At 45.2% G+C, this 20,968-nt stretch overlaps 1 protein-coding gene across 2 annotated transcripts in view; it reads left to right on the top strand.

The window, feature by feature from the left end:
• The window catches only part of eea1 (early endosome antigen 1), a 174,742-nt gene that overhangs the window by 23,058 nt on the left and 130,716 nt on the right, over positions 1-20,968 (top strand). The window lies entirely within an intron of this gene.

Raw genomic sequence — 20,968 nt, 5'->3', positions numbered from 1 at the left:
TTCTCATCTCCCTTTTGCTTCTTCTGTCATTTTAAATCTGTGCCCCCTTGTTTTCGACCCTTTCACGAGTGGGAACGGTTTCTCCCTATCTGCTCTGTCCAGACCCTTCATGATTTTAAAGACCTCATACAATTCTCCTTTCCTCCAAGGAAAACAATCCCAACTTCACCAACCTACCTTCATAACTGAAGTTCTTTACCCCTAAACCATCTTGTGAATCTTTCCTGCACTCTCTCCAATGCCTTCACATCTTTCCTGAAGTGTGGAGCCCAGAACTGTATGCAGTACTACAGCTGAGGCCAAACTAGTGACTTGAACAAGTTCAGTGTAAAATTTTAGTTCTTGTACTCTATGCCTCTTAGTCTAGGATACTATATGCTTTACTAACCGTTCTCTCAACCTGTCCTGCCACCTTCAATGACTTCTGCCCATATCCACCCATGCCTCTCTGCTCCACCACCCCTTTTAGAATTGTACTCTCCATTTTACATTGTCTCTCCATGTTCATCCTGACTCTGACCCTGTTTGGCGATGTGTGGGTCCCATATGGCAGGAACAATAAGAAAAGCATTGTGAATCCTGGTGTTCTTTCTTTTAATTTCTTTTAATCTTTTTTTAAATTTCCAATTAAGGGGCAATTTAGCATGGCCAATCCACCTACCCTGCACATCTTTGGGTTCTGGGGGTGAGACCCACACAGACACAGGGAGAATGTGCAAACTTTACACGGACAGTGTCCCGGGGCCAGGATCGAACCCAGGTCCTCAGTGCCGCGAGGCAGCAGTGCTAACCACTGCGCCACTGTCCTTCCCCCCCCCCCCCAATGAATCCTGGTGTTCTTGATGGTTCATTTGCACCCATCATGCCTGTGTCATCCGTACCTCTTTTTGTAGCATTCTTGCCTCCGAGTCCAAAGATTTTTGAGTTAAAGCCCCAATCCAGAGACTTGAGCACATAATCCGCTGCAGTACTGACTGGGTGCTACACTGTCAGAGGTGCCATCTTTTTGCCTGAGACTTTGCCTGCCTTCTTGAGAGGGTGTAAACGCTCCTCTGACACTATTCAAGGAAGAATTGGGATATTTTCCCAGTGTTCTGACAAATCTAGATACCTCAAGCAGCATCCCTAAAACAGACTCTTGCATGGCATTCTGGAATGTTCTGACTGAGGTCTGAGAAGAGCTCTTATAAATACTGGCCTTTTTTTCATTTTTAAAAATGTACTTGTGGGTAAAATTCCATAAATGGAAAATAGTGCCTTATCAGGTATCAAATGTTGTATACGTTCTTCACGTGATGAATTACAATGAACTTTAATGTACAGTGACTATCATGCAGGTGAACACAGAAAGCAGTTTTGTGCACAGCAAGGTCCCATAAGCCAATATCAGAAGAATGTTAGTTTAGCTGAAAAAAATACATTTTGTTGAAGCTTTTCGTTGTGCACTCATCAGGACAATCACAAGAATATATAAGGAGAAACTATAAATTTATATTGTATAAGAAGAGCATGGCCATTCTTTGGCAAGTCGACTCTGATTGGTAGAGGTGTTGCCATGGAGAATACACCAGTTGATGTTGACTGACAATTAACTGCCAGGCATTGTTTGAAATTTAAACCAAGCAAGAATTTCAAATAAAAGCATGGCCACCAATGATGAAATGCAAGAGGAGAGAATTGGATGGGCAGAGCGATCTTGTCGGACGAAAATTAAAAATACCTGAGAATTTTAAAATTGAGGAATTGCCGGACTGGAGGCCAGTTTAGGTCAGTGAGTATAGGGGTGATGAGTAACGAGGACAGGGTACGAGTAAGGATACAGAAGCAAGAGTTTTGGTTGACCTCAAATTTATCGAGTGTGAAAAATGGAAAGTCGTTCAGGAGAGTGTAGGAGTAGTCACATCTGGAGTGAGAGTTTCAGCAGTGGAAGGGTTGAGGCAGGATGGAGCTGGCATGTTGTGGATGTTCCAGTAGGCAGAATAGTGATGGAGTAGACACCTGGTCGGAAGCTCATCTCTGGGTCAAATGCAATACTGAGGATAAGAGTGAACTGTTAGCAGCTGCCAGAGAGAAGAATGAAACTGGTCGTTAGAGAATGAAGTTCAAAGCTGGGACCAAAGATAGTGGCTTTGCTTTTCCTATTATTCAGCCGGACGACATTTCTATTCGTCAGTACTGGATGACGGATATGCAATCTGACAAATCAAGGACAGTGGTGGGGCTGAGCGAGATGGTGATGAGGTAGAGCTGGGTCTCATCAGATATGTGCGTGTGAAAACTAACGCTGTATGCTTTGGTCTGCATCCTCGATTTCGTGACCCATAGGCCACTATCAGTAAGGATGAACAACAGCTCCTCCATCCTCAATACCCACAAAGCTGAGTACTCCTATACACACACACGACTGCGTGGCAAAATTTGGCTCCAACTCCATCCACAAGTTTGCTGATGACACGAGCGTAGTGGGTTGGATCTCGGACAACGATGAGTCAGAATACAGGAGGGAGATAGAGAATCCAATGGAGTGGTGTAACGACAACAATCTCTCCCGCAATATCAGCAAAACTAAAGAGCTGGTCATTCTTCAGGAAGCAAAGTATCGTATGCACCCCTGTCCGCATCAACGGGCCGAGGTGGAGATGGTTGATAAAGGGTCATCTGGACTCGAAACGTTAGCTCTTTTCTCTCCATACAGATGCTGCCAGACCTGCTGAGTTTTTCCAGCATTTTCGCTTTGAAAACATACTTGACCTCATCCTCACCAATCTGCCTGCTGCAGATACATCTGCCCACAGTAGAAGTGACCACCGCACAATCCTTGTGGAGTCAAAGTCCCGTCTTCACATTGAGGATACCTTCCATCGTGTTGTCTGGCTCTACCGCAATGCTAAATGGGATAGACTTCGAACAGATCTAGCAACTCAAGACTGTGCATCCATGAGGTGCTGTGGGCCATCAGCAGCAGCAGCATTATACACAACCACAATCTGCAACCTCATGACCCGGCATACCCCCACTCCACCATTACCACCAAGCCACGGGATCAACTCTGGTTCAATGAAGAGTGCAGGAGAGCCAGGAGCAACATCGGGCTAACCAAAAAATGAGGTACCAACCTAGTGAAGCTATAATACAGTCCTGCCACATTCAGCCGTGAATGGTGGTGGGCAATTAAACAACTCACTGGATTAGGAGGCTCCACAAATATCCCCATCCTCAATGATGGAGGAGCCCAGCACATATGTGCAAAAGACAAGACAACAGTCTTCAGCCTGAAGTGCAGAGTGGCTGATCCATTGCGGTCTCCTCCGAGGTCCATAGCATTGAATTGGATGATCCGCCGTGACCATAATACATGATGAAGCAGGCTCGAAGGGCCGAAAGGCCACCTCCTGCTCCTATTTTCTATGTTTCTATCACATTCAGTCTTCAGCTAATACGATTCACTCTACGTGCAATCAAGAAATGGCTGAAGGCACTAAATAATGCAACGGTTATGGCTGCTGACAATATTTTGGCAATATTACTGAAGACTTGTGCTCTAGAACTTCCACACCCCTAGCCAAGCTGTTCCAGAACAGCTACAATACTGGCACCTACCTGGTAATATGGAAAATTGCCCAGGTGAGCCCTATATACAAGAAACAGGACAAATCCAACTTAGCCAATTTCTGCCCCATTAGTCTACTCGCCATCAGAAAAGTGATGGAAGGAGTTATTAACAGTCCTATCAAGTGGCACTTACTTAGCAATAACCTGCTGACGGAAGCTCAGTTTGGGTTCCACCAGGGTCACTCCGCCCCTGACCTCATTACAGCCTTGGTTAAAACATGGACAAAAGAGCTGAATGCCAGAGGTGAGGTGAGAGTGGCTGCCCTTGACATCAGTATTTGGCCAAGTGTGGCATCAAGGACGCTAACTAAACTGGAATCAATGGGAATCAGGGGGAAAACTCTGCTGGTTGGAGTCATACCTGGCACAAAGAACGATGGTTGTGATGGTTGGAGGTCAATCACCTCAGCTCCAGGACATCACTGCAGGAGTTCCTCAGTGTAGTGTCCTAGGCCTAACCACCTTCAACTGTGTCATAACAACCTTCCTTCCATCACAAGATCAGAAGTGTTTGCAGATGACTGCGCGCCTGCACAATGTTCAGCACTATTTGCGACTCCTCGGATAATGAAGCAGTCCGTTTCCAAATGCAGCAAGACCTGGACAATATCCAGGCTTGGACTGACAAGTAGCAAGTTGCATTCGCGCCACACAAGTGGCAGGCAATGGCAATTTCCTACGCCATCGCCCCTTGACATTCAATGGCATTACAATCACTGAATTTCCCCACAATCAACATCCTGGGAGTTACCTTTGATCAGAAACTGAACTGGATCAGCCATATAGAGATTGTGGCTACCAGAATAGGACAAAGGCTAGGAATTCTACCACAAGTAACTCACCACCTGACCTTCCCCACACACCCCCAAAGCTTGTCCATTGCCTACAAGGCACAAGTCAGGAGTGTAATGGAATATTCTCCACTTGCTTGGATGAATGCAGACCCAATAATACTCAAGAAGCTCAGCACCATCCAGGACAAAGCTGTCTGTTTGATCGCTCCCACTTCCACAAACATTCAAACCCTCCACCACTGACGAACAGTGGGCATCATGTGTACCATCTACAAGATGCACTGCAGTAACTCACCAGGGTTCCTTAGACAACACCTTCCAAACTCATGACCACTACCAGCTAGAAGGACAAGAGCAGCAGGTACGTGGGAACCCCACCACCTGGAGTTCCCCTCCAAGTCACTCACTACCCTAATTTGGAAATATATCGCTGTTCCTTCACTGTCACTGGGTCAAAATGCAGGGACTCCCTCCCTAACAGCACTGACCATTTACCTACACCTCGGGGACTGCAGCGGTTCAAGAAGGCAGCTCACCACCACCTTCTGAAGGGCAACTAGAGATGGGTAATAAATCCTGGCCCAGCCAGCAATGCCCACATCCAATGAATGAATTTTTAAAAAAAGATGGTAGTGGTTGTGGGTTTGGAAGGTGCTGCCAAAGGAATGAGCTGGTGACTCATTAAGGGCAGTTCTGATGACCAGCTAGGGAAGAAAATCTGATGTAGAAGGATCCAAACCGGGAATGTGGGCACAGATTATGGATGTAAAAACCTTGCAGGGTCTTTGGAGAGGAAAGAGAGGTTGGAGATGAGAATTAATTTACAGGGACAGAGGGGTTAAGGATAGGTGACTTGATGGGAGAGCAGTGATGTCGTCAGATTTGAAGGAGGGGGCAACAGTAACCTAGGAGAGAGACCCACTAGCAATGTTAATTAATATGGGGAACTGGAAGGGAGGGTTGAGTAATCAGTTTGGGGGTAACAGGGTCACTGTAGGAGGAGGTGGGTCTCTTGGACAAAATGAGCTCTGAGAAGGTGTGTAGAGGAGTAACTGGAGAAAGGTGCAAGTTGAGGACTTGGGCAGCTGGGAGGCTGAGTGGAGGTTTGAAGCAGTGGGAAGGGAGGGGAGCAGTAGAGGCAGCTAGTTAAATGATCTCAATCTAGTTGACGAAATGCTTTCCTCACGCTTATTGTTGGAGGAGTAGATGGGTGAGGCTGGGGAGTAGGAAGTGACTGGGATTGTGAGTGAGTTTATATGGAGAAAAAGATTGAGATGATTGGAGGGCAGTGAGTGCAGAGGCTGAGGGACTAGCAGAGAACATAGATTCTCATGACTGCAAGCGTTGAATCTGTAGTTAAAACTGACTTCATGTGCCTGCCTGCGTGGGGAAATTACCTATAATAGCTAAATTATTGTTCCTCTGACCTTATTGGGGAGAATTGGTGCGTTTGCCAAATTGTAGCAAATGTTGTGCCCTTGTTTAAGAAGGGCTATAGGGATAAGCCTGGGAACTACAGACCGGTTAGCCTTACTTCTGTAGTGGATAAATTGTTCGAAGGTATTCTGAGGGACAGGATCTACAGGCATTTAGCCAGGCAAGGGCTAATTAGGGAAAGTCAGCATAGCTTTGTAAGGGGAAAGTCACGTCTCATCAATCTGATTGAGGTTATTGAAGGGGTAACCAAGAAGGTTGATGAGGGCAGTGCAGTCGACGTTGTCTACATGGACTTTAGCAAGGCCTTTGACAAGGTACTGCGTGGTAGGTTGTTGCAAAAGGTTAAATCTCATGGAATCCAAGGTGAGGTAGCCAATTGGATACAAAATTGGCTTCGACCAAAGCCAAAGGGTGATTGTGGAGGGTTGTTTTTCAAACTGGAGGCCTGTGACCAGCGGTGTGCCTCAGGGATCGGTGCTGGGTCCACTGTTATTTGTTATATATATTAATGATTTGGATGAGAATGTAGGAGGCATGGTTGGTAAGTTTGCAGATGTCACCAAGATTGGTGGCATAGTGGATAGTGAAGAAGGTTGTATAAGATTACAACAGGATCTTTACCAATTGGACCGATGAATGGCAGATGGAGTTTAATTTGGATAAGTGTGAGGTGATGCATTTTGGTAGATCAAATCAGAGCAGGACCTACTCAGTTAATGGTAGGGAGTTGGGGAGAGTTACAGAACAAAGAGATCTAGGGGTACAGGTTCATAGCTCCTTGAAGTTGAATGTGGAGTCGCAGGTGGACAGGGTGGTGAAGAAGGCATTCAGCATGCTAAGTTTTATTCGTCAGAATATTGAATACAGGAGTTGGGACGTCTTGTTGAAGTTGTACAAGACATTAGTCAGACCGCACATGGAATACTGTGTTCAGTTTTGGTCACCCTATTAGAGAGAGGATATTGTTAAACTAGAAAGAGTGCAGAAGAGATTTACGAGGATGCTACCAGGACTTAATGGTCTGAGCTATAAGGAGAGGCTGTGTAGGTTGAGACTTTTTTCCCTGGAGCGTAGGAGGTTTAGGGGTGATCTTATAGAGGTTTATAAAATAATGAGGGGCATAAATAAGGTAGACAGTCAACATTTTTTCCCAAAGGTAGAGGAGTCTCGAACTAGAGGGCATAGGTTTAAGGTGAGAGGGGAGAGATACAAAAGAGACCACAGGGGAAATTTCTTCACACAGAGGGTGGTGAGCATCTGGAATGAGCTGTCCGAGGCAGTGGTAGAGGCGGGTACAATTTTTTCCTTTTAAAAACAGTTAGACAGTTACATGGGCATGGTGACTATAGAGGGATATGGGCCAAATGTGGGCAAGTGGGACTAGCTTAGTGATAGAAACTGGGCAGCATGGACAAGCTGGGCCGAAGGGCCTGTTTCCATGCTGTAAACATCTATGACTCTATAATTGTGATATGTGATGCAAGTTCCATTTTATGGCTCTTTATTACTTCATTGAAAAACATTGTTTTTGTTAGCAGAGAAACTCACCTTGTCAAAAGTGTGTATTGCATTGAAATGTTAACATCCTCTATCTGTAGCAATGGCTGTTATGAGTTTATATTCATTCCAAAGAATGGCAGGTTCGAGAGCTGGTCATCATATTTATTGTTAAGTATTTAGTCAAGGAATGACTTGGAATTTATCCAGATCTCTATTTTCATTACTGTACCATTGCCTGTATAGAGGTACTGGAGAAGGTGCAGTTCCGAGGACAATAGCAGAATAGAGTGGATACAATATCAGGAAAGATTGAATGGGCTGGGACTCTTTTCTCGTGAAAAGAGAAGACACTGGAGGTTAACCTAATAGAGCTCTTCAAAATTCTGAAGGTCTTCTATCCGGTAACTATGGGGAGGGTATTTCCATTTGTGGGCTGCCTAAAATCAAAGGTAATCAACATAAAATAGTCACTAATAACGGAATGTGGAATTCAGGAGAAGGTGGCACTTGCTACCCCAGGGGGTAGTTGAGGTGAATACCACAGATACAGTTAAGGGGAAGCCAGATAAACACTTGTGGGAGAAAGAAATAGAAATGCATTAATAGGATAAGATGATGTAGGATGGAAGGAGACTTGTGTGGAGCATAAACTCAGACCAGCAGGGTTATGGGGATAGGGTGGAGGCATGGGCTTAAGTAGGGTGCTCTTTCCAAGAGCCAGTGCAGACTCGATGGGCTGAATGGCCTCCTCCTGCACTGTAGGAATTTTATGATTCTATGAATGGCATGTTGCTGTGCTGTAGAATTTTATGTATTTGCTGGCTGTTGCTGATTTGAAGTGCGAATGTTGCTTCCATTAAGCAGGAGCTCTGGTATTTTGTATGCATGTAAATCTGTGCCTGGTTTGTCTGTGTATCAGTAGGCTACTGCAATGGGGTGCTCTACTTGCAATAAATTTTTTTAAACAGAAATATATTTATTGAATTATCAAATATAAACAGTAACAACAATATTAACAAAAGTAAACATGTTATGTAAATACAGAATCAAATAAGTGATTAAAAATACAGTGGTTTCAGCAACTCTGTTATTTAAACTAACCTCTTATAACTCAACTCCCCCCCCCCACCCCCCCCCCCCCCAACTCTCGACCATGTCCAGTTCTTTAAAGAATGAAATGAATGGCCACCATCTCTGATAGAACCTCCCCACCGAGCCTCTAATGGTATACTTAATCTTTTCTAGATGTAGGAATGACATCATGTCTTCCATCCATGCGGATGCTTTGGGTTGCATGGGGGAACCTCCAATTAAACAGTATTCGTTTCCTGGCTATTAAAGAGGCAAAGGCGAGATTGTCGGCCCCTACCCTGAATGGAATGCCAGGGAGTCCAAGACTCCAAATATTGCTACTAGTGTTCTAGGGTTACCCGCAAAATCTTGGTTATTGTATCAAAAAAGGAAACTCCGTATCCAGCAAGCTTAGGATAAGACCAAAGTGCATGCGTGTTGTTAGCCAGTGTAAGTGAGCACTTGTTCTCCACATCTCAAAAAAATCCACTCATCTTCGCCTTTGTCCAATGTGTTTTATGTAATATTCTGAGCTGAACCAAACTCAGTCTGGCGCAAAATGAAGTGGAAATCACCTGTAAAGGGCTTCCCTCCAAGCCTTCTCAGTAAGTACGGGGCATAGCTCCCCAACCCATCTCTCATACACTCTATCCAAAGGGGCAGGATCTGAAGATAGGATACGGTTGTACAGGTTTGTGATAAATTCTCTATTCTGTTGTGCCTTGGACAGGACTTTCTCCAACACAGAAGAAGGTGGGTCGGCGGGAGGAAAAAAATTATTTGTGAGAAATCCCAAATTTGAAAGAAACAAAAAGATTGGAGCTGGTCAGACAATATCTGTGAGTCTCACCAGGATGGCTAAACCTCCATCTAGAAATAAATCATAAGTCCCCGAAGTGCACAAAACCTTCTGTTCTCCAAGACCTAAACGATGCCTAAGCTCGAAGGCACGAAGAGGTGATTGTCGCAAATCGGGGCAAGTGAGGACAGTGAGAGAAGGTTGAAGTGCTGCCGGAACTGGCCCTGAACTGTTTCCAAATCCTGAGGGAGGAGATCCCCTCAGGGCTCGAGGAAAGACCTATCGGGGAGAAGGGCAGCGGGGAGAAGGGCAGCGGGGAGAAGGGCAGCGGGGAGAAGGGCAGCGGGGAGAAGGGCAGCGGGGAGAAGGCCAGCAGTGCAGTAATTATAGCATGAAGGTAGGAGGCTGTGACGCAAATTCATGCCTCCAATTCAATCCAGGGTCACTGAGCCATTGTAGGATTTTCTCTATGTTGGCAGCCCAATAATAAAACAGGAGATTTGGGAGTGCCAAACCTCCTGATCCTGGGTCTCCGAAGCAGAGTGCTGCAGACTCTGGGAGTCTTGCCTGCCCAGATAAAAGCTGAAATTAATTTGTCAATTATAATAACTAATTTGGGCGAAAAAATAAGGATACATTGAAATAAAAATAGGAATCTTGGGAGTACCTTCATTTTGATGGTTTGGATCCTGCCTGCGAGAGTCAAAGGAAGATTGCTCCACCTCTTAAGCCCACTTTAACCTGACTGATGGGGCTTGAGTAATTCAGTTTATGGAGCAAAGGCCAATTATGGCTTACGCAGATTCCCAGGTATCGGAAATTAGAGGGCAAGAGGCGAAAAGGCAATGAATTAAACTGAGCCACTCTGGCTGATGGATTCACTGGAAAACAAGCACTTTTATCCACATTTAATTTGTACTCTGAGAACGTGCCAAATGTCGAGAGTATCCTCATTATGTTGTCTATTGAGGAGGCCGGATCTGTAAGATATAGAAGTAGACTATTGGCGTAGAGTGAAACCAGGTGCTCCACTCCCTCCCGGTGTATCCCCTTCCACCCATCTGATGACCGCAGCACTATCGAGAGCACTGCTATGACTGTAGACAAACACTCATAAAATCTGTCATCAGACTACAAAGTGGTGTCTAGTTTCTGGGTGGGCGTTCAGGAGAGCCAAAATCAATGCAAGAGTCAACAAACTGAGGAGCATGAAGACAATGGCTGAGGGACTTGTCAATAATTTTTTTTAAAAAAAATCAATTTGGGAGTAGGCACGGTGAACATGTGAAGAAAAGGAAAATTCTTTACAGTTTGGATGCTGGAAACGCCACGGGTCTATTCCTCCCCCCCCCCCCCCCCCCCCCCAAAAAAAAAATCCGTTCCATGAAAGAGATCAGTGCCCTGGACATCCCAGATTGGATCAGGAATTTTGGCATGGAACGGCCCAATTTAGGGTCCAAGACACCGTTTAGGTCACCTCCTAGAATCATCCCATGTGAGTCTAATTCAGGGAGGAGGTTCACCAGGGAGTTTATAAAATTCAGGGGGTCCCATTTGGGAACATAAATGTTTACTAAAATAACCAGAGTGTTTTCCAGTGAACCACAGACAATAATATAATGACCATTAGGGTCTTCCGCAATCCAAAAGGGAGTAAATTCTATTTTTTTGTGGATTAGTATTGCCGTGTCTCCAGCCCTACTTTGCCCGAGTGAAAGATTTGACCCACCCAATTTTTGCGAAGCCTTTGCTGGTTCTTCACCTGTAGATGGGTTTCCTGTAGAATTTACCGTCACAATGCACCTGAATTTAGACCCTTCAGATGAGCAAAAACACTTGCTCGTTTAACTGGCCCATTCAAACCTCTCTCATTCCAAATTACAAGGTGGAAAGGAGATCCCCCACCGCCTCTCACGCCAGGATCAGTCATTACCTCAAATTAAGGAATAAGGAAATCTATTAAGCTAAGCCAAGGCAAGAGATCCCACCGGGACAGTGGATAGGCCCGATTTAAGACCAGACAAACAGTTTCGTGGACAAGGTCAAGCAACTAACTCCCGCCCCCCCCCCCCCCCCCCCCCCCGCCCCCCAACAATCTCCAGCAGTAATATTAAATCTTTACAGAACATAAACTTATCAAAACTACATTTGCAAGGTGTTTGCAAAGTAGCTTCATTATACCCACTTTCTACCTCCCACCAGCTAACCTTATCTTTAGCTGGGAGGCTCTCCGTCTAACCATATATTCCAAGAAAAGAAAAACTATGACCATGTATAAAATTTATGATGCAACAATACAATGATAACAACAGCACAGCAAGAAGAATATGTACAGCACTTGTAAAAAACAAAACAAAGATTTATTTATATAAATCAACAATGGAAAATCTTCCAACACACAGTAACTTCAATATATATAAAACAAAAAGAATTAAACAGATTTCAAACTGAGCTTTTGGACAAATAAGTTTGCATCTTCTGGGGAGTCAATAAAGTGATCCTTCTCCTCGACAGACACCCGGAGGTGGACTGGGTATAATTGACCGAACTGGAGACCCTTTTTATATAGAGCGGAATTCACCCCGTTGAAAGCCATTCTCTTCTTTGCCAGATCAGTACCTCGGTCTTTATACAGCCAGATCGAGTGGCCTTCCCAATTTGTATCCTGGTGTTCTTTGGCCCATCGAAGGGCCTGTTCTTTCTTCTTGAAATTGTGAAATCTTACAATGATCGCCCAAGCACTAGGTCTCGGTTTGCAATGAGCAATGTCTCGGGAAAGGGTCACCTCCACATTTTTCACCATAGCCCCACAGGCCTCCATGACTTTACTCATACCTTCTAATTTACTTGATACCTGAGCCAGGTCTTCATCCATCAATCTCTTCATCTCATCTTCCAGGCTTTGGTGGTATTTTCTCAATTCAGCCGTCACAATGCACCTGATGCCATTGGACACGCGGCCGCCTGGGGGGGAGGAGGAAACTCACCGCTGCCATTTTGCCGCCCGTCAAGTCTTGTGAAGCCTCTAAGTCCAAGGAACATGTATGACCCCTTTCCTTTTTATTTTTACTCTTACAAGGCATATTTTTTGGTCCTGGTGTTTATGTAATGTTTGGTTGTTTAAAAAATCTTTGCTCCAGCCGTTGTGCTATAAAAGTCAGGATCAGCATTGAGAGCCTCCAGGTGCATGTTTCCCATTACATCCGCCACAGAAGTCTGCTTCACAATAAATTAAACCCGAGTCTCCATGCCTCTTCCAACTAATAGATTGGTTTACACTGCTGCCTCACAGTGTCGGGGACCCGCGTTCGATTGCGACCTTGGGCGACTGTGTGGAGTTTGCACATTCTGCCTGCTGCTGCGTGGATTTCCTCCGGGTGCTCCGGTTTCCTCCCACATCCAAAGCTGTGCAGGTTTGGTGAATTGGTCATGCTCAATTGCCCCTTAATGTCCCAGCAGTTAGGTGGGGTCATGGGGATAGGGTGGGGAAGTGGGCCTAAGGTGGGGTGCTCTTTCAGAGGATTGGTGTAGAATCGATGGATCGAATGGCCGCCTTCTGCACTGTATGGATTCTATGGGAACTGTGTTTGAAACTGCGTGTTCTTGGGTCATCCACATCTGAGAGCTGGATTATTTCCTCAACAACCTAAAATGACAGTGTGGATTTTGCATAATAAATAGTAGCTGAAGACCATTGGACTCTTTGAGCCTCCTTCATCATTTAGACACCATTGCTGAACTTTGACCTCTGTTCTGCTTTCTTACATAACTTGACCTCCATTTCCTTTGATTCCCTTGATCTTGAATCCACATATTTCTGGAGAAGAGAATTCTGAAGACTCCCAATCCTTTGAATGCTGAGATTTCTCCTCACCTCAGGCCTAAATGGCCGACCCCTTATCTTGTCTCTAATTTTCACCAGACATCAGCCATCTCTATATCTCCGTCTTCTTTGCCTGGGTTGTAGCAGCTTATCCATCATGCCATTAGTCCTTCTTCCCCATGACCGTTTGACTTTGATTTTCGCAATCTTTTATGGAGCAGAAACTGGAATCCATTTTTCCCCCTTCCATTGCCTTTTTCCGCTTTGTTAACTTGCAATGTGTTCTCCTACTCTTCTGTGAGATTGTGACACACAAGCATATTTTCTGACCATAAAAGTTGCCTTGTTCTCCCCTGCACCGACACATCATCGTCTCTACATCAATGAGTTGACGGTTGTCTGTCGGCTTGTTGAGTTGGCGGGTGGAGGCTGCGTAGCTTGTGGAGCTCTCGCTGTCACTGCCAGCTGCCTTGAGTGTGCAATGGGGCAACGCTGCTCTGTGTGATTGCCCTAGTTTCTTCTTTTTAGCACGGTAGCACAAGTGGGTAGCACTGTTGCTTCACAGCGGCAGGGTCCCAGTTTGATTCGCGGCTTGGGTCACTGTCTGTGTGGAGTCTGCATGTTCTCCCTGTGTCTGCGTGGGTTTCCTCCGGGTGCTCAGGTTTCCTCCCACAAGTCCCGAAAGATGTGCCATTAGGTAATTAGGTAATATTCTGAATTCTCCCTCTGTACCCGAACAGGCACTGCAATGTGGCGACTAGGGGTTTTTCACAGTAACTTAATTGCAGTGTTAATGTAAGCCTACTTGTGACAATAAAGATTGTAAAATAAAATATAACAAATATAATAGAAAGCATAATGATCACGTTACCTCTGACAGATGGAGGTTGGTGAACTGAATGCACATATATTGTGTTGCTGAACTTCATTGGGACTCCAGAAATTTGAGTGAACTGAGAAAAAACAGTGGAAGGATTAAATCTGCCCTCCCCCCAATTCCCCACGCCGCCCCGCTAATTGTGCTTGGTGAGCAGAGCATTTTAACAGAACAGGATAATACCCAATCCGATGGAGATGATCTCAATATGAAAGAGCGTCCTTCGCCTCTTGTGGTCAGTAAGGAAGATGTGTGTCTCCAGGGGTAACCGGTTAAGATTTTTGAAGCTAGTTTTGGAGTTCAGGAGTTACTTTAATGACTGTGGGGTAGATCTTCAGACGGCTGGTAATTTTGCTGTCCCTTTGCAATTTTTTTTAATGCCACTCTGCATGTTTTGACGACTGTCAGCAATGAACTAGAAACAGCAATTACAGTTACTGGCAAATGGGTCCAATTAACCTAAATAGGTCAACCATATTCTGACGTCTTAAAAGCCTTACGAAAGGAGCCCCCTTAATTTGTGGCATCTCTGCTTTTCTAGTTTGTTTTTGTGCTACTTGTTGTTTTGAGTGAGGAGGAGCAGGAAGTTAAAAGCCTATCGGAACAGGCATTGGAACAGGAGTTCTGCCCGTTCTGGTCATATCAATTGGTTAGGCAGGTGTCAGACTAATTATTTTTAAGCTGTATGAGGAAGTTTAAGCTCCCCGGGGAAGTTGTGCAAAATGCTGGACTTAAAGTTGTTCCCCAGTGATTCCAGCGGCCAGCGAACTGGCGACTGGTGCCAGCCAATCGTGTGTTTTGAGGAGATGTGAGGAGGGTGTGAAAGGCAGAGCTGTCTTATTGTCTGTTTTCAGGACTGTTCAGTAACTTGGCTGATTCATCGTTTTCACCTTCCTCCATTGTGGTTGGACGCTGTAGGCAGGGTCCAAAAAGAGAGATTTGAAGGGATGTCTGATTACACCTTGGAAGCGTCATTTCAGCGTTTTTGGTCATTTAAGGGTTTTTTTCTGATCTATTGTGCATAATTAAGATATTGGAAGACAAGTTGGAGCCCATTTTACAGATTAGACATAAGGCGAGGTCTGGAGTACAGTGGGACCACCTGAGTGCAAAAGGAATTTAGATGCATGAGAAAGGTAGCAATTAAGTGCCCTGTTTCAGATCACTGCACAGACAGACTCTCTTCCAATACTGCAGTTACTCTCTCTTTCAGCTGTGGCTTTTGCCCTTAATCACCACCTGTATCTGGTTGACGCTCTTTATGGGGAATTTGCTGTCCTGGTTTTCCCTACGAGTCTCACATGAAGTGGATTTTAAAAAAAAAATTCATAGAATGTGGTTGTTGCCGGCCAACTAGGCCATCATGAGCTGCAGTAGTCGGTGTGATGTAGGTAATCTCATCAATTACTTTGTCACAGCAGCTTGGTACAACTGACTGGTCTGCTAGACCATTTTAGAGTGAGGTTAAAAATCAGTGACATTGCCGTGAGTCTGGAGCCACATATAACCTGGACCAATTAAAGACAGCAGATTTCCTTCCCTAAAGGATATGGGTGAACTGGTTGGATTTTTATAACAACCTTGTAGTCGAAGGAACAATGTTAGTTTTCACATGTATGGTGGACGCAGGTTTGTCTGAAGGTCATACAGGATTTTTCAATGTTTTGGCATCAGGAAGGACGCTGACCATTTTTACCACTTGAGGTGTAAGCTCTTGGACAGTTGATTCTGCTGTCTGATCATAGCAGAAACCATGACTATTTTCTTTTTAAAGTCTGACAATTAGTAATACAGGTTGAGCATCCCTTATCCGAAATTCCGAACACCGAAAATATCCAAAATCCGCACTTTTAGTCGAACGCTGACACAACGTTGTGAGTGTGGAATCCCACAAGGCTCCTGGGTGGTCCACTGTTCCCAACGTTCCGCACATGCGCAGTTCCCAACGCGTGCCACGCATGAGCAGTATATTCCAAAATCCAAAAAATTCTGTGATCCTATACGCACTCGTCCCAAGCATTTCGGATAAAGGATTTTCAACCTGTACCTGTTATCGTCAACAGCCCCTAATGTAGTGACCTTTTTAAAAAAATATATAGTTTATTTAAATTTTTTTGGCCAAACAAAACAATACAAAGGTTTTCCTTTTTACAACAATAAAACAGTATAAATAACAGTGGCCGTTTTTAACAAATAAATAAATAATATATAAACTAAATGGCAACTGCCATATCAAAAATAATAACTCTCCAAAAATAAAATCAAACAATCCAATATACATAACCAAGTACAAATATCTATACAAAAACACCCCTGAGGACCCCCCCCCCCCCCCCCTCCCCACTGGGTTGCTGCTGTTACCTTCCCATTTCCTTTATCGTTCTGCGAGGTAGTCAATGAACGGTTGCCACTGCCTGGTGAACCCTTGAGCCGAACCACTTAGTGCGAACTTTATCCGTTCTAGTTTTATAAACCCTGCCATGTCATTTATCCAGGTCTCCGCGCCCGGGGGTTTGGCTTCCTTCCACATAAGCAATATCCTTCGCCGGGCTACTAGGGACGCAAAGGCCAAGACATCAGCCTCTTTCGCCTCCTGCACTCCCGGCTCTTCTGCAACCCAGAATATAGCCAACCCCCAGCCTGGCTCGACCCGGACCCCCACCACCTTCGAAAGCACCTTTGCCACCCCCACCCAGAACCCCTGTAGTGCCGGACATGACCAAAACATGTGGGTGTGGTTTGATGGGCTTCTCGAGCATCTCCCACACCTATCCTCTACCCCAAAAAATTTACTGAGCCGTGCTCCGGTCATATTCGCCCTGTGTAAGACCTTGAATTGTATCAGGCTTAGCCTGGCGCACGAGGACGACGAGTTTACCCTACGTCGGGCATCAGCCCACAGCCCCTCCTCAATCTCTTCCCCCAGCTCTTCTTCCCATTTTCCCTTCAGCTCATCCACCATGATCTCCCCCTCGTCCCTCATTTCCCTGTATATATCCGACACCCTACCATCCCCCACCCATGTCCCTGAGATCACTCTATCCTGAACCTCCTGCGTCGGGAGCTGCGGGAATTCCCTCACCTGTTGCCTCGCAAAGGCCCTCAGTTGCATGTACCGAAATGCATTCCCTTGGGCAACCCATATTTTTCCGTCAGCGCTCCCAGACTCGCAAACGTCCCGTCTACGAACAGATCTCTCAGTTGCACAACCCCAGCTCTTTGCCATGCTCCAAATCCCCCATCCATTCTCCCCGGGACAAACCTATGGTTATTTCTTATCGGGGACCGCACCGAGGCTCCCGTCCTTCCCCTATGTCGTCTCTACTGCCCCCAAATTTTTAGTGTTGCCACCACCACTGGACTTGTGGTGTATTTCTTCGGGGAGAACGGCAACGGCGCCATCACCATTGCTTGTAGGCTGGTTCCCTTACAGGACGCCATCTCCAATCTCTTCCACCCCACTCCCTCCCCTTCTCCCATCCACTTACACACCATTGAGATATTGGCGGCCCAGTAGTATTCACTTAGGCTCGGTAGTGCCAGCCCCCCCCCCCCCCATCCCTGCTACGCTGCAAGAACCCCCTCCTCACTCTCGGGGTCTTCCCAGCCCACACAAAACTCATGACACTTTTCTCAATTCTCTTGAAAAAAACCTTCGTGACCATCACCGGAAGGCACTGAAACACAAAGAGGAATCTCGGGAGGACTACCATTTTGACCGCCTGCACCCTACCCACCAGTGACAGGGGCACCATGTCCCATCTCTTAAAATCCTCCTCCATCTGTTTTAGTGACCTTCTTTAAACAACTCTGTTGCATCACTTGCATATCAACTATCTGTGTGCTTGCTTGTTGCCAGATGCTCAGTAATAAAAACTGGGCTGTTTTATGTATTGACTATACCCTGCTCACAAAGGCAGAAACAAATAAGAACCATTTTTCATTTTTTAATTGGAGTTTAAAATTCTATTCAGGAAAGTAGCACATTAAGGATCTCTCGGACACAACTGCATCTATTTGATTTTAACCTTGTTCACTTACTAGGGTGATTAATTAATAATAATCTTTATTGTCACAAGAGGCTTACATTAACATTGCAATTACGTTTCTGTGAAAAGCCTCTCGTCGCCCATTCCGGTGCCTGTTCGGGTACACAGGGAGAATTCAGAATGTCCAAATTACCTAACAGGATGTCTTTAGGGACTTGTGGGAGGAAACTGGAGCACCCGGAGGAAACCCACGCAGACACGTGGAGAACGTGCAGACTCTGTACATACAGTGACCCAAGCCGGGAATCGAACCTGGGACCCTGCCGCTGTGACGCAACAGTGCTAACCACTGTGCTACCGTGCCATTACGTGAGGGATGTAAAGTTTAACCTATTCATTGCAATGCTGACAGTTTTCCACAATAACCATATACCTCCGATGTTGAACAGTAATAACCTTAAAAATTACCCCCCCCCAAGATAGTTGGGCTATAAATATTAGAAACTACAGTTGCTTGTTTTCTAAGATCCCAATTATAGGAGCTCCTGAAAAAAAGGAATCATCAGAAACTAGTTCCGTAAGCAGTCTGTATTTTCGGACACGGAGATATTAGTGTTCTTTGGAGTGTTCGATCCACATTCTCCTATCATTCAATGGTGGAATAATTGCTCCTCACTCCCCTCTGTACCCTTGCATAATTTCAATCCTTCACTGTCCGGATTGCCTTCAAGTCACCTTGAAGGCAATCCGTTGGAGGTCAATTATTTGTAGACTGTGTGTATTATAGGTTTCTCCACCTTGTTGCCCTTGCCTCATTGTTCTCTACCATGTGTCTTGACTTGACTCTGATGCATTGAGCTTTGAAGAAAAGGAAGAGGGCCACGCATTCGGAATTTGAGAGACCCAAGTTCAGAAGAGCAGTGACCTTGGTAGTGACAGAGAAAAACTTTAGCTGGGTAAGGGAAAGGTTTGCGATGAGAGAAGAATTGCTCATCAGGCTAGACTTTCTGTTGTTGAACATCCAAAAGTGGAAGACTGGTGTTGAATAAGTCTCCCAAGTATTCAAGTCTTGTTCAGGGTTGGGCGTCTCAGCGCTAAATTGTTCAGGGAAGAATAAATGTTTGACATCGTAGGGGAAAGTGTTTATAATAAAGGGCTTTAGAAATAGAGGATATGCAGGAAATCCGTAGAATCCCTACATTGCAAAAGGAGATCATTTAGCTCATCAAGTCTGCACCGACACTCCAAAAGAACACTCTTTCTAGACCCACTCCACTGCCCTATCCCCTGCACATTGATCATGGCCAGTCCACCTAACCTGCACATCTTTGCACTGTGGGCGGAAACTGGAGCACCCAGAGGAAACCCGTGCAGTTTCATTTTCTGAACCTCCTGTGAAAGCACCTCATGACACTTTATTGCGTTAAGGGAAAAATAATTACTATCCCGGACCAAACCCCAACAGTGGCTAGGATACTGGGCAGAAACCCCAATATTTTATTTTATTTTTGTAAAACTGTGAGGAACGGATACCTCACTCCAGGAATGATTTCACAAACGATAAGGATATGGGCCGGGATTCTCCACCAGCGCGATTCTCCGTTATGCCGGCGCCCGGGGGTTTCCCGATGGCGTGGGGCTGCCCTACAATGGGAAACCCCATTGACCGGCTGGTGTAATGGAGAATCCCGCCAGCAGGCCGAGGCAGAAATGTGGGGCGGCGGGGCGGAGAATCCCGGGCAAGGTATATTGAAACAAACTTTAACGCTAACACAGTATTAAAATGTATTCAACTTGACACAAGAAAATAACTTACAATTTATCCCTTAAACAATGCTGATTAATACAGTGACACAATAACCCTCAACTGCTATCTTTATTCCCACTCAAACAACAAAAACAACATATCTGCTCTCAATTCACTTTCAAATACGGTCAGCCCTCAGGAATACTTGCTGCATAGAGATGTCTCGATCAACTACTTTGAGAAAGAGAGATCTTTTGGCATTCCTTTAAAGAAAAACCCTGTCCGAACCATGCAGAAACTCTAGCTGTATTTCTTCAAAAGCTGCTTCTCCGCTTGTTTCAGCTCACCTTCCAATTACACAATTCTGAACTGCTTGGAAAGAAACTGCTAATGTGTCTTCAGGCATATCTTTAACTAGACTGCAGTGAGATCAGATGCTTGACTCCTGCTCACATCGCAATCTAAAACTACTTTTCTGCAAAATGCCTGATACCGTGACTCCTCTTGAAATCTAATTAACTTCCTTTATCCAAACAAAACTCTATTATCCCAAGCTTTTTCCGATGCTTTAATTACAGCTCTGGCTCCCAAAACCTTTCAAACCAGGATTTTAAAAAAGCTGACTGCAGCAGTCTCACACGCACACTAACCCAGGCGTTTAGCCCTTACTGCACTAAATGCCTACAATACAATATATCTGAAATTCCGACATTCATCACAAAATACAAGTTATCGAGCCGGAATGAATTTGATTACTGACAGAGCTGATTGAAATGTCGTAGTTGACGTGCATCCTGCGTTTTTCATTTAATATTACTGCATTAATTTGCCAGTTCAGTCAATTTTCCCTATTTGAATTGAAGTACAGCAAGAGAATAGAGCAGTTCGGTGAGGATAGCACAGATTCTGTAAGTTATAAGGGAGGGAAACTAAATAATTGAGTATGAAGCAGGTTTAGAATCCCTACAGTGCAGAAGGAGGCCATTTGGCCCACCGAGTTTGCATCAACCCTCTGAAAGAGCACCCGACCCAGATCCATTCCCCGTCCGCCCTGCCCTAGCCCCGTGACCAGATCTGCACATCTTTGGAATCTAAGGGCAATTTATCATGGCCAATCCACCTAACCCGCACATCTTTGGACTGTTGGAGGAAACCGGAACACCCGGAGGAAACCCACACAGACACTGGGAGAACGTGTAGACTCCACACAGATAGTCACCCAAGGTTGGAATCAAACCCGGGCGCCTGGAGCTGTGAGGCAGCAGTGCTAGCCACTGTGCCACCCTTTGGTGACACTCCTGGGGATGTGTTGCTGTGTT

This window comes from Scyliorhinus torazame, chromosome 13 (assembly GCF_047496885.1).
Source record: "Scyliorhinus torazame isolate Kashiwa2021f chromosome 13, sScyTor2.1, whole genome shotgun sequence".
NCBI lineage: Eukaryota > Metazoa > Chordata > Chondrichthyes > Carcharhiniformes > Scyliorhinidae > Scyliorhinus > Scyliorhinus torazame.
Note: the sequence above shows the minus strand (reverse complement) of the source record. Positions and strands in the feature narration are given on the sequence as shown.